General features: G+C 41.8%; 1 protein-coding gene across 2 annotated transcripts in view; it reads left to right on the top strand.

Moving 5' to 3' along the window:
• The first annotated feature begins 1,778 nt into the window (after positions 1-1,778).
• The window catches only part of DGKB (diacylglycerol kinase beta), a 527,061-nt gene continuing 518,306 nt past the window's right edge, over positions 1,779-10,533 (top strand). For both annotated transcript variants that reach the window (XM_016218863.2, XM_016218862.2), the window contains exon 1: positions 1,779-1,856. The gene's annotated coding sequence lies outside the window, so the exon portion shown is untranslated. The remainder of the gene's footprint in view (positions 1,857-10,533) is intronic.

Genomic DNA, 10,533 nt, shown 5'->3' with positions numbered 1-10,533 from the left:
CAAAAAAAAACAAACCAAAAAATGAAGAGGTAAAAATATGTGACTATTTAGCATCATGTTTTATTAGGATTTTGACATTTTAAAAATCCTGGATACTTTTAAATTGTATTATATATTGTACAATGTTTTTAAAAGCAAAATATTAATCTTTGTGTTTTTTGTTACAACTGTAGTTAGGTTGATTTTGGTAAATTGATATTTATTAGATAATTGATAAATGCTTTGCACATTAACTGGCCTTTGTTCAGCTAAAGGCAGTGGTTTTCTAATGTAAACAGATCAGCAGAAGATGTATTAGTTAATCCTTTTGAGCTCCTTTCTTCCTTCTGGGTTCCCTGTTACCTTTCCAGGGGCTCTGGTCTTTCTGCATTAGTATCTGTCCAATTTAACCCTGACTACACGAGCCCTAACACCTGGGAAAATCCATGGCAAATATGAAAACTGCTCAGAGCAAGACAGAAGTAATGAAAGGTGTGCATTACCAATAAAATCAAAAGAAATTAAGTTTATTTTTAGCTTAGACAACTGAATGCTGAGAGTGAATTAATAGTACTATTCAGTTAAAAAGGGGTGTGTGTTTAGGAGGAGTTGTTCCTGGTTGCCCAATCTGTTCCTGAATAAGAACATGAAAAGAACTATTGCTAAAGCAAATTAATCAGTCATTAAGAAGTACTCTAGTCTTCGGGGTTTTGAGAATGGCTTTAACTTTTAAGTTCTGCTGAATATCATCTTATGTGAGAATATATTGGATATAAATCAGGGAGAGAATGAGCCACTAATGAGAGACAACAGGAGCCACAGACAAGAGTGCCCAGCAGTTTTCACTAGAATTTGTAGCTGAGAGAAAGATGATTGCACTGGAATCACAGTGAATGTTATGAGGGAAGCTGAGAGCCACCAAAGGAGGTAGGTGTACACACACACACACACACACACACACACACACACACACACACACCCCTATTCCTTATCAGGATACCCTGCATCTAAGCTGGTAAATGTACTTTCAAAAACAATTATCTAGTTTTGCACGTATTCTATAAAATAGGCATAATTATTTTATAGAATGTGTGCAAAACATTCCAGTGTACTTTAAAAAATAATTATCTAGTTTTGCACACATTCCATAAAATAGGCATAATTACTTGCCGCTTTCCATTTTTATTAACCCAATGCGTTATTTTAAACACCTGGCTCAACATTATCACTTTATCCATCCGTACAATTTCCCTTTTGAGAGTCTCTGCTTCCCCCCTTCCTTTTATTTATTATTTTTTCCATTTAACCTCCGGCCACCTGCTCCCGGGTTCCCCGGACACCGCGCGTGCCGCTGCTCCAGCGCTGGAAGTGGGTGAAGCGGCGACGGACGCGCAGCGACCCATCGAGGACTCCAGGCAGTGAGCGGGCGGGAGCGGTGCCAGGTCCCCGGCTGGAGGGGACATGCGTCCTGAACGGTAGCAATTGCACTGAACGCAGCTCGAGGTCCCAACAATAGCCACTCGCGGCGGCCTCGCCTCCTGCGCTGTCTTAGAGGGCCCAGCGGTTAAACAGCTGTAAGGCACGGTCGCCCTGTCATCATTTTCTCGGCTGCAACGGCGAGAGTGGCGACGGCAGCCAGAGACAGGCAGGGCTGTTGCTCGCAGCCGCGCAGATTGCCTCCTCCTCAGCGCACACACACACACACACACACACACACACACACACACACACTCACGCGCGCGCGCACACACACACGCGCGCACACACACACGCGCGCGCGCGCGCACACACTCCGCAGATTTCCAATACCAAGGCGCCTCGATGTAAATCAAGGACTCAGAGCCACCCGAGGAGAGCGCCGTGGTCACGGACAACAGGTATTTGGCCCCCGACCAATTCAGGTCCCTCCCGTGCCTCTCGGGTGGATCCTGAAATCAGCCTCCGTGAGAACGGCGCGGGCGGGAGCCTGGAGGTGGCCGCGCTGACGGCGGGGAAGTGGGAGGAGTGAGAGGTGGGGTGGCGCCGTGCGGGTGCGGGCGGTGGGGGTGCGGGGGGTGTGGATGCCAGAGATGACTTTCAGGCTCCGCTGCCTTTGAGTTGCAAATTGTGCGGGGCGGGCAGCCCGCGCTGCCGAGCGGCGGCGGGTTTCCATCTCCTCCGGCGCTCGTGGGCCCGGAGCGCGCGTCTGGGAAGGGGTGGGAGCCGGGAGCAGGGGTGCTGCGAGCAGAGTTCCCGAAGCGCCGCTCCCCGGGGACGCCGAGCGGCGAGCGAGCCGAGCGAGCCCAGAGCGCGCCCCCGGGAGGGCGCGGAGCGCGGCGGGTCCCCGGCCTCCGCGGAGCGGCGGCTGCGCCCAGCCTCGGCCCGCGCCGCGCTGCGGTAAGTTCAACCGGACGGCAGCGGTGAGAGCGGCTTCTGGGTAGGGTGGGGGAGGGGCGCTGAGAAGACGTGGGCTGGAAAGTTAGGCGGGCGCAGCCCCGAGGCCCCCGCGCCGCGCCCCCCGCTCGCCCGCCGGCTCCTGCCCGGGGCGCTGTGACCGCGCGGCTCGCGCTGCAGACCCGGGCACCGCTGCGTGGCCAGGCGGCCGCGAAGCCCCTCGCCCGCCGCGGTCGCAGGCGGCAAAGCCGGCCCTGGGGCTCACCCTTTAATCACCAGGGCGGGCTCCCGAAAGTTAGTAATGGGTGGCAGTTGCCTTTCCAAAAGGAAAATCGGAAAGAGGCTGGCTTAGATGTGCAGATGCCCAAGTTCATTGCTAAAAGTTTCATCGCAGACTTATTCTTCCTCTGTAAAATAAAGAAGCCTTCAAGCCAAAGCCAGAAGTCTTTGATTTGCTTTATTGCATCAAAATGAACCGCGAAGTAGGTCTGTAGATAACTGCTAGGCAACAGCCCCGGCGAACTGATGATCCGATAAAATTCAGACACTCCTCGGGGGGGACCGCGCGGAGTCCCCTGTTCTCACTACTACGGTAGTTTCCTCTGCTTGCTAAACGGTCCCTTCCTTGTGACTTCAAAGTGGTGGTTTGAACAGATGACTTTATTCTTAGAACTGAGCAGCATTGTGTTCACTGGCAAAAAAAAAAAAGCTTAAAAAACTTTTAAAAAACAACTTCAACTGGTTGCTCACACTTCAGATAACCAGCTCTTTTAAAAGGAGGTAAAAATAGGTCAGCCAGGGCCAGCCCATTGTAAAGCAAATGACCAGTGTGAATGCCGGCAGGATACTGAAGGTCTTTTCTAGAAGGAAAACCAGAAGTAATTTTAATGTAAAAAACTTGGAGTATCTAATCAGACCAGATTTTAATAATGAAGAAAAAGAAAAAGAATTCCTCAGGCGGAAAGGCTATGTTACACAAAATTTAGTTGCAGGATCACTGGAGGAATTACTATGTTACTATAGCCTTCTCCAAGAAAGATTGTGAAGGGAAAAAAAACACAGAGGTCACCTAAATCAGAACTCAGGATTTTAAGCCAGACACTTACACAAACTGCCATAAATTCTATAGGATAAAGGGGTTTCAAAACTTACGAAATAACTTGTGAAGTGCAAAGTACGTAATCTGAATTCTCAGTCATTAGGAAAGAAAGAACTGAGGATGACTCTTATCCTAATATTTTTAAGTTGTTACTCTTCCTAATCTACCTAATTTTCATTATTTTATTAAAAATAAGGCATTCTGAATGTAATGAATTACTTTGCCTAATTGTGTCAGGTATCTCCAGGTATGATATTTTTGCCATTATGGAAATACCTAATTTGTTAGAGGTAATCCATCCCACGCACATTGTTTCTCAGTGCAAAAACTCTACATATGACTTTGTAAGTCACGACTAAAATAGAATTCAAGGGATGTATTTGTTATGAGAGTGCGTCCATGAGAAAGGTTAAAAATTTTAGACAGCAATTAAAAAAAAAAAAAAAGAGGAAACATCTACACAAAACTCAAAGAATATGATTGGAGCGAGTTGCAAGCAGTTCCCCGGTACTCTAGAATAGATCATTACCTGAACCTTGAGTATTTAGCTAAAGAGAAGAAAAATCAGGTTCAGTGTCTGATTGGAATTTATAGGAGTTTGGATCGGTAGGAAGTTGTCGGAACTTTAAGATAGAAACTTAGGTGTGTGGAGGTTGATTTTGGGAAATAACTCTTCTTCGCTTTTTTTTTTTTTTTTAATGGTAAGCAAACCTCGTGTCACATCTGAGAAGATTTTCAAAACCATTTTTCCAATGAAACGATTACTTTAAGGTTTAAACCATTGGTAAGGTTTGCGGGGCAGTGTCCGACTGAGACAAGTATTTTATGACTCATGGGTTTCCTTGCACACTGTTGAAAGAAGGAATACATGTAGCCAGACAAGCCAGTCAGAGACAACTTCTGGTCCCTCGATCTAATTCTGCCTACTAATAATGATTATGATGCTCCGATATACACTTGAAATGACATTTTCAGAATATCCTATCCTAAATGCTTCTGGCTGGCTTCAGAAACAGAACTGTACTTATGTATGCATGATACTATTGGAATATTCTTTTAAGAGTAATATCTCTAGCCTAGGAGCACCTGCCGGGAGTAAGCTTCAGGCAAAATTTTAAAGAAGCCACTTCCAATTGCCCCTTTCCCATCTCCAGCATTTTCTCTCTCTGGTAAAACACCAACACAAAAGCTTACCGCAGGTAGGAATCCCGTACACTTATTCATAGTATTAACTATGAAGTAGGTTCAACCCCTTGAGAGCTCCTGGGGTTATTTGCGTGTGTGATTTACTAGCCAGGCAATGCACGAACAGTTCCCAGTTAGTGTGAGTGCACTCTTGGCAGGCACTAGTTGGAACACTTTAAATGTATGGGGTGGCACCTGCAAGAGGGAGATGCCTTTCTCTCCCATTCATAAGAAACTCAATCTGGGAGGGACTAAGCGGACTGCCTAAAGCAACATATTTAGTAAGTGGTGGGCTAGGATTAGCCCCCAGGTGTGACCCTTAGTCACTCTGCCACCTTGTTTTGTTATAGATCAAGTGGAGTGAGTTTACTGTTGACATTGCTTGAGAAATCGTACCAATCAGGGGAGAAGTCCCTGCTCTATTGATACCCAAGATGGAATCTACCTAAATTAAAACCTAAATTGACCCCACAACTTGGCATCCTCAACTATTCCAATGTTAGTGCTCTGCTTTGGCTTCGTGATCTGTGGAAGTGAAGCTGGGGACATCTTTGCCAAGAAAGATGATGGAGTTAATATGGGAGAAGAAGGGATGAAAGAAAAATAGAGGATCACATGGTGGGAGGCTGGCATGAGAACTTGTCCAGATTCTGTGTCCTGTGGGAGTCTTAAAAACAAACTCTTTGGGCTGTGTGTGATTTTTAAAGTCACAGATAAAGCACAGACTGAAAACTTCCCTTTAAATTGTTGTAAGGTCTGATTATGGAAATTAGATTAGTTTTATCTTTGGATGATCTCCTTTACGTATTTTTTTTTTAAAGAGTAAAAAATTGATGATTCAAAGGAAATTGGGGGAGAAAGGCCAGATGATGACTGAAGAGGTAAAACAGGGCATGGAAATATCACTGGTTCTTGCATAATCACTTTAGAAAATTTGCCAGGAAATGAAAACACTTCTTTAACTGGTGAGGAAAAACAAAATGGTTCATTTGGGTAAAATTTGAAGAGTTAAGGACAATAACATGATTACTGTCACTTGTCTTCTTATCGCAGAAGACAGGAACCAACAAGGAACAAAATAAAAAAAGTAACGGGCGTAAAGCCAAACAATATTTTAAGATTGGTCTTTCTCAGCATACTAAATTTAAACAGCTGCAATTCTTTTTAAAGTATTATCTGAGTCAACAATTTGAAATGAGGAATTTGCTTTTTCACAGAGAATTTGTATCGTAAGTTTGAAACGGGATGCCTTGGACTCAGTTTGTATTGGCAATAATCCAATCACTACTGATCAAGGAGCACAAAAGCTGTCACTTGCCAAATCAGAGTATAAATGTGTGTGCATATATATACTCCGTGAGGACAGTTGATGCTACTGAGCTGTTGTCATATATATAAATATAGTGATGGAGCTTTGAAAGTACGTTCACATTGTTGCGACACTACAGGTTGAGGTTAGGAAGAGAGATGATTTTTGAATGTTGGGACTACAGCTCTCTTCTTCTTTTTAAAAAATATTTTATAGATTTTTTTTTGAGAGAGGGAGAGAGAGAAACATCTACATAGGAGTGAAACGTGGACCGCCTGCCGGCCTCCTGCACGCCCCCTGTCGGGGATCGAGCCTGCCACCTGGGCATGTGCCCTGAGCCAGAATTGAACCAGCAACAGTGTGGTGCACTGGACCATGCCCAGCCAACTGAGCCAGAGCGCTCTGTTTCTTCTTGCTTAAAAATAATGACAGGGACTTTTATTAAGTACTTACTACATGCCAGTTGCTTGTATGAGCATCTTGCACATTTAGTCTTGAAAATATGCTTATCACCCTCATTCCCATTTTATACAAGAGGAAACAGAGAGGGTTAAACGACTTACAGTTAGAAATGAGTAGGAATGGAGCTGGGTATGAATCACACAGTCTGGCTGCAGAACCCGTGCTTTAAACCAAAAGGTTCTAAGTCCACTCACTGCTAACTGTCACCGGCTTATTATAACCCTCTACAGTTCATGCTTTTTGCTCAGCTCTTTGGTCTCTGCTTACAGCTGTCTCTAATTTCTTTCTTGACTTCCATAGCCCTTAAGCTTCATGACCTCCTGGGATTCTGTCAGGAATCTACCACTGGCCCAACTGTCCTCTGAAGTTCCACTGAAGCTAGTGATTGTCTTTATTATTGAGTAGGCCACAGAGGGTTGAAATACTCTCGTTTCTACCGTTGGGGAAGTAACCCAAACTTTATTTAGCTTTGGAACTTTAGTGCTAAGCATAGTTTCTAATACAATATTGGAGGCCAATAAACAATTCTTTTATAAACTGAATTCAAAGCTGTAATTCAACTCCCTGAAGAGATGGGTAGTTTCACTTCTATGGTCTTTACTCCCCAAAAGACTAGAGAATGGTATTTTAAATGCAATTTCCAAGGTCTGAGGCAGATAGTATACAGTATTTTATTAAGGTGAACGTATAATTAGTATGAAATTACTCAAAAGACATTTACCATCCTCTGTAGTATTGAATATTTAAAATATAGGGCACAGTATTTTGGAATATGACAGATGGCATATTTATTTCCAGATCACAATATTGAAAAGTTTAATGATAGCTGATTTCTCGTACTAAGGTATCTTTGGTGGGAGGAGCAAATATTAGAGTAAGTGGTTCATCAAAGATGCTTTCCTGTTGTGGGACAGGAGCATGGGGTTGTAAAATGGTGCTTTTAAAAAAATGTTTTTTGAGGTCTTATTTCCTTTGAGAAAGAATTTTGAGATTTTGATTCAGTCGTAGCTGACAAATATTGAGTCACATCTGTGAGCAGACATTAGAAACTTGATACCACTAAAGAAAAATGAAGAAATGGATAAAGATGGAAAAATCAGTCCTTACTCTCCCTCCCACAAACAAGCATTTTCAGTTTATGGGATAATTTGGATTTTACTTTTTAATGATTGTGTAAATTTCTTTCATTTGGTATTTAAATATTGTAACAATGTAAACTCAATGGACGTCACATATAACTTTCCAAAATATATTATTTTTTTATTAAAAGTATCTTGGGTTAACTCTATTTTATTCTCTTTCTAATCCACATCAATTATCAAATATTCAATTTTAAACCAGTGGAAGGACAGATGGGATTAGAAATGTCTTAACTATTTAAAATCTTTTTGGAGTTCCGTAAACATAGTGATCTCAGGATGAGGCATCTGGGCCTTCCTTGAAAATATAATTTATTTTCTTTTATTTTTTGTTAATCCTCACATGAGGATATTTTTTCCATTGCTTTTCAGAGAGAGTATATGGGAGGGAGGGGAGAGAGAAAGGGAGAAAGGGAGAGAGAGACATCGGTGTGAGAGAGACACATTGACTGCTTGCCTCCCGCCTGTGCCCCCATGGGGTGGGGGTGCTCAGGGGAGAGCCCACAACCCAGGCATGTGCCCTTGACCAGGAATCCAACCCTTCGCCCTTTGGTGTGCGGGCCGATGCTCAAACCACTAAGCCACACAGGCCAGGGCTAATTTATTTTCTTTTAAAGACTCTTGGCTTATATATTTTGATTATTCATGATGATAGAATTGTGGGTTAAGGTGTGGAAAAATTGACTCCGTGTGTAATTTGTCAATGCTCGAAGATGCTCATTTGAACGTCATCATTCCCTTCTTAGGCGCTGTAGTTTAGGGGTTAAAATTTACTCTTTGTATTCAAATTGCCTGACCTTAAGTCTTTAATTCTCACATGACTTTGAGCAAATAAATTCTATGTTTTACATTTCTCTCTGTAAAACAGGGATAATTAAAATGATATCCAATTCACAGAATTCCATGATTTAATCAGCACATAAGGGACTTAGAATACAAAGCACATAAATATTCAAAAATATTAGCAATTTATTGTTTTCTACTTGCTTGGGATATTGTCTCAAGTAAAAAGTAAAGTATCAATAGCAAAGAAAATGTTCTAAATAAAATCTAAGTCTAAAGGCAGTTTTTATTTTAGTTTTATTATTAATAAAAATAGTTATGGGACTCATAAAACCTATTAAATATTTTAATAAACACCCTATTTCTATAGGGTCTTTTTTACTTTGCCCAAAAGGTTTTTATGGAATTACAAAAATGGTAACTTTTAATAAAGATAAATCAGATAACACATATAAAGAGAGAGTTGCTGGAACCCAATAAACCCTAAAAGAATTTTAATTCCCTTCCCCTTACTAAAAACCGTAATGAGAGGTCTTTCATTTTCTTCCTCTGACAGTCTTAAAACAGTCACAGCTGTTATGCATTTACTATTACAAAATGCTATTCTGTTTTTATCTATATCAGCTACTCTGCTATTAGTACCTCAGCAGGCTGGGAAAATGTGACCTCTTATGTGAGGAAATCTATCACTACCTAAATTGACTCCTTTTGAATTACGTGAACTGGAAAGGAGGGAGCAGTAGAGGTGCTATGGGAAAGCATTGCCGGATCCTTGACCTGAAAACAGAACTTGAGGCTGAAAAGATGAGCTTGTACTTTATTCAGCAACTTGTTTTGCTGAGACAGAATGTTAGGAAGTGTTTCTTTCTGGGCTTTTGACCAAGGGATCCCTTTGCTGGATCCTTAATGAGAAGAAATGAGGGCTAGCTAATTCTGGCTTGCCTGACTTTCACAGCAAGTATTTTAGAGATTGTAAGTAACAGTCAGAGACTTATGGGGAATCTAAGGTTCATATAAATAGGCCTAGTTATTAAAAACTATCACGTTAAGAAACAGAACTAGGAACACCGTGACCCTGTGTCCTATTCCATCCTTCAGGCATTGATGGGCTGCTCTGTGCCAGGCTCAGGGAAGGAAGAGTTAAGTAATAGACAGTTGCCCACAGTCCTGAAGGTACTTCAGTGGAAGAGAAAGAATGAAGCAAACACACCTAAAAAAAAGGCAACTACCTGATTTATTGTTGTTATAATGAGTGCTATGAAAGAAACAAAAAGCTGAAATAGAGAACAGAGGGCCTATTTGCTGGGAAAAAAACTGGTTTCAAGACTTAGAAGGATCATTCCCTACCACCATCCTATTAGGCATCATCATCATCATCGTTAAACACGTTTCCGGTGTTGATACTGAGTACAAGAGGATTACACACCTAAGTGATCCATAAAACCAAGACAGTTGCACTCATGGTGAATCAGAATTTTAGAATTATGGAGCAAAACATTTTCATTCGGTCAAAAACATGACTCCCACATTGTTTTTCCCTTTCCCTTTATAATATAAGGTTATTCAGCTTGTGGCAGCCTTTAAAGATTAGAAAAATGCAAGCACTTAATGTTGCTTAGTAACTTCTCTTGCCTGTCATTTGGGGCGGCACATAAACAACTTGTAAGTTCCCCACACTTGTCCCAAATTACTAGACTCGAGAAAGAACACACAAGCTGATGAGTCACTTTGCTATTCTGTTGTTCTTAATAAGAGTTCTGATCACCAGGATGGTGCTTTATTGTTCCATAATGTTATTTGCCACACCACATGTCAGAAATTTCTATTTGGCAAATAGAAGTCCCCTTGCTGTCACACAAGGAAGAAAGCATAGCATGAGAGCCATTCAGGGGCAGACTATTGTTCTGTTTTGGGTCCCTGGTCTTGACTGTACCCTGTCTAAATTCTACTTTAAAACATAGTGTGAAAGTGAAGTGGTGAGGTTTCTGAGCTTCGTTCAGGCCACCTGCATGACAGCTTGGTGGTGCATTTGGTGTTTAGGTAACTATTATCTTTATAAGAGCACTTTCAAAAAAATCAAAGCAGTGGCTTCAATGTGGCTGGAATAATATTGCTATCCTTTATGGTTAGGCAATGTTTTTTTAATTCTTGAAATTAGTAAAAATAAAAAAAAAAATCAAAACAGTAATTGTAAAGAAGAAATA

This window comes from Miniopterus natalensis, chromosome 10 (assembly GCF_054644295.1).
Source record: "Miniopterus natalensis isolate mMinNat1 chromosome 10, mMinNat1.hap1, whole genome shotgun sequence".
In the NCBI taxonomy this organism is placed as follows: Eukaryota; Metazoa; Chordata; class Mammalia; order Chiroptera; family Miniopteridae; genus Miniopterus; species Miniopterus natalensis.
This window is presented reverse-complemented; position numbering and strand designations above follow the sequence as displayed.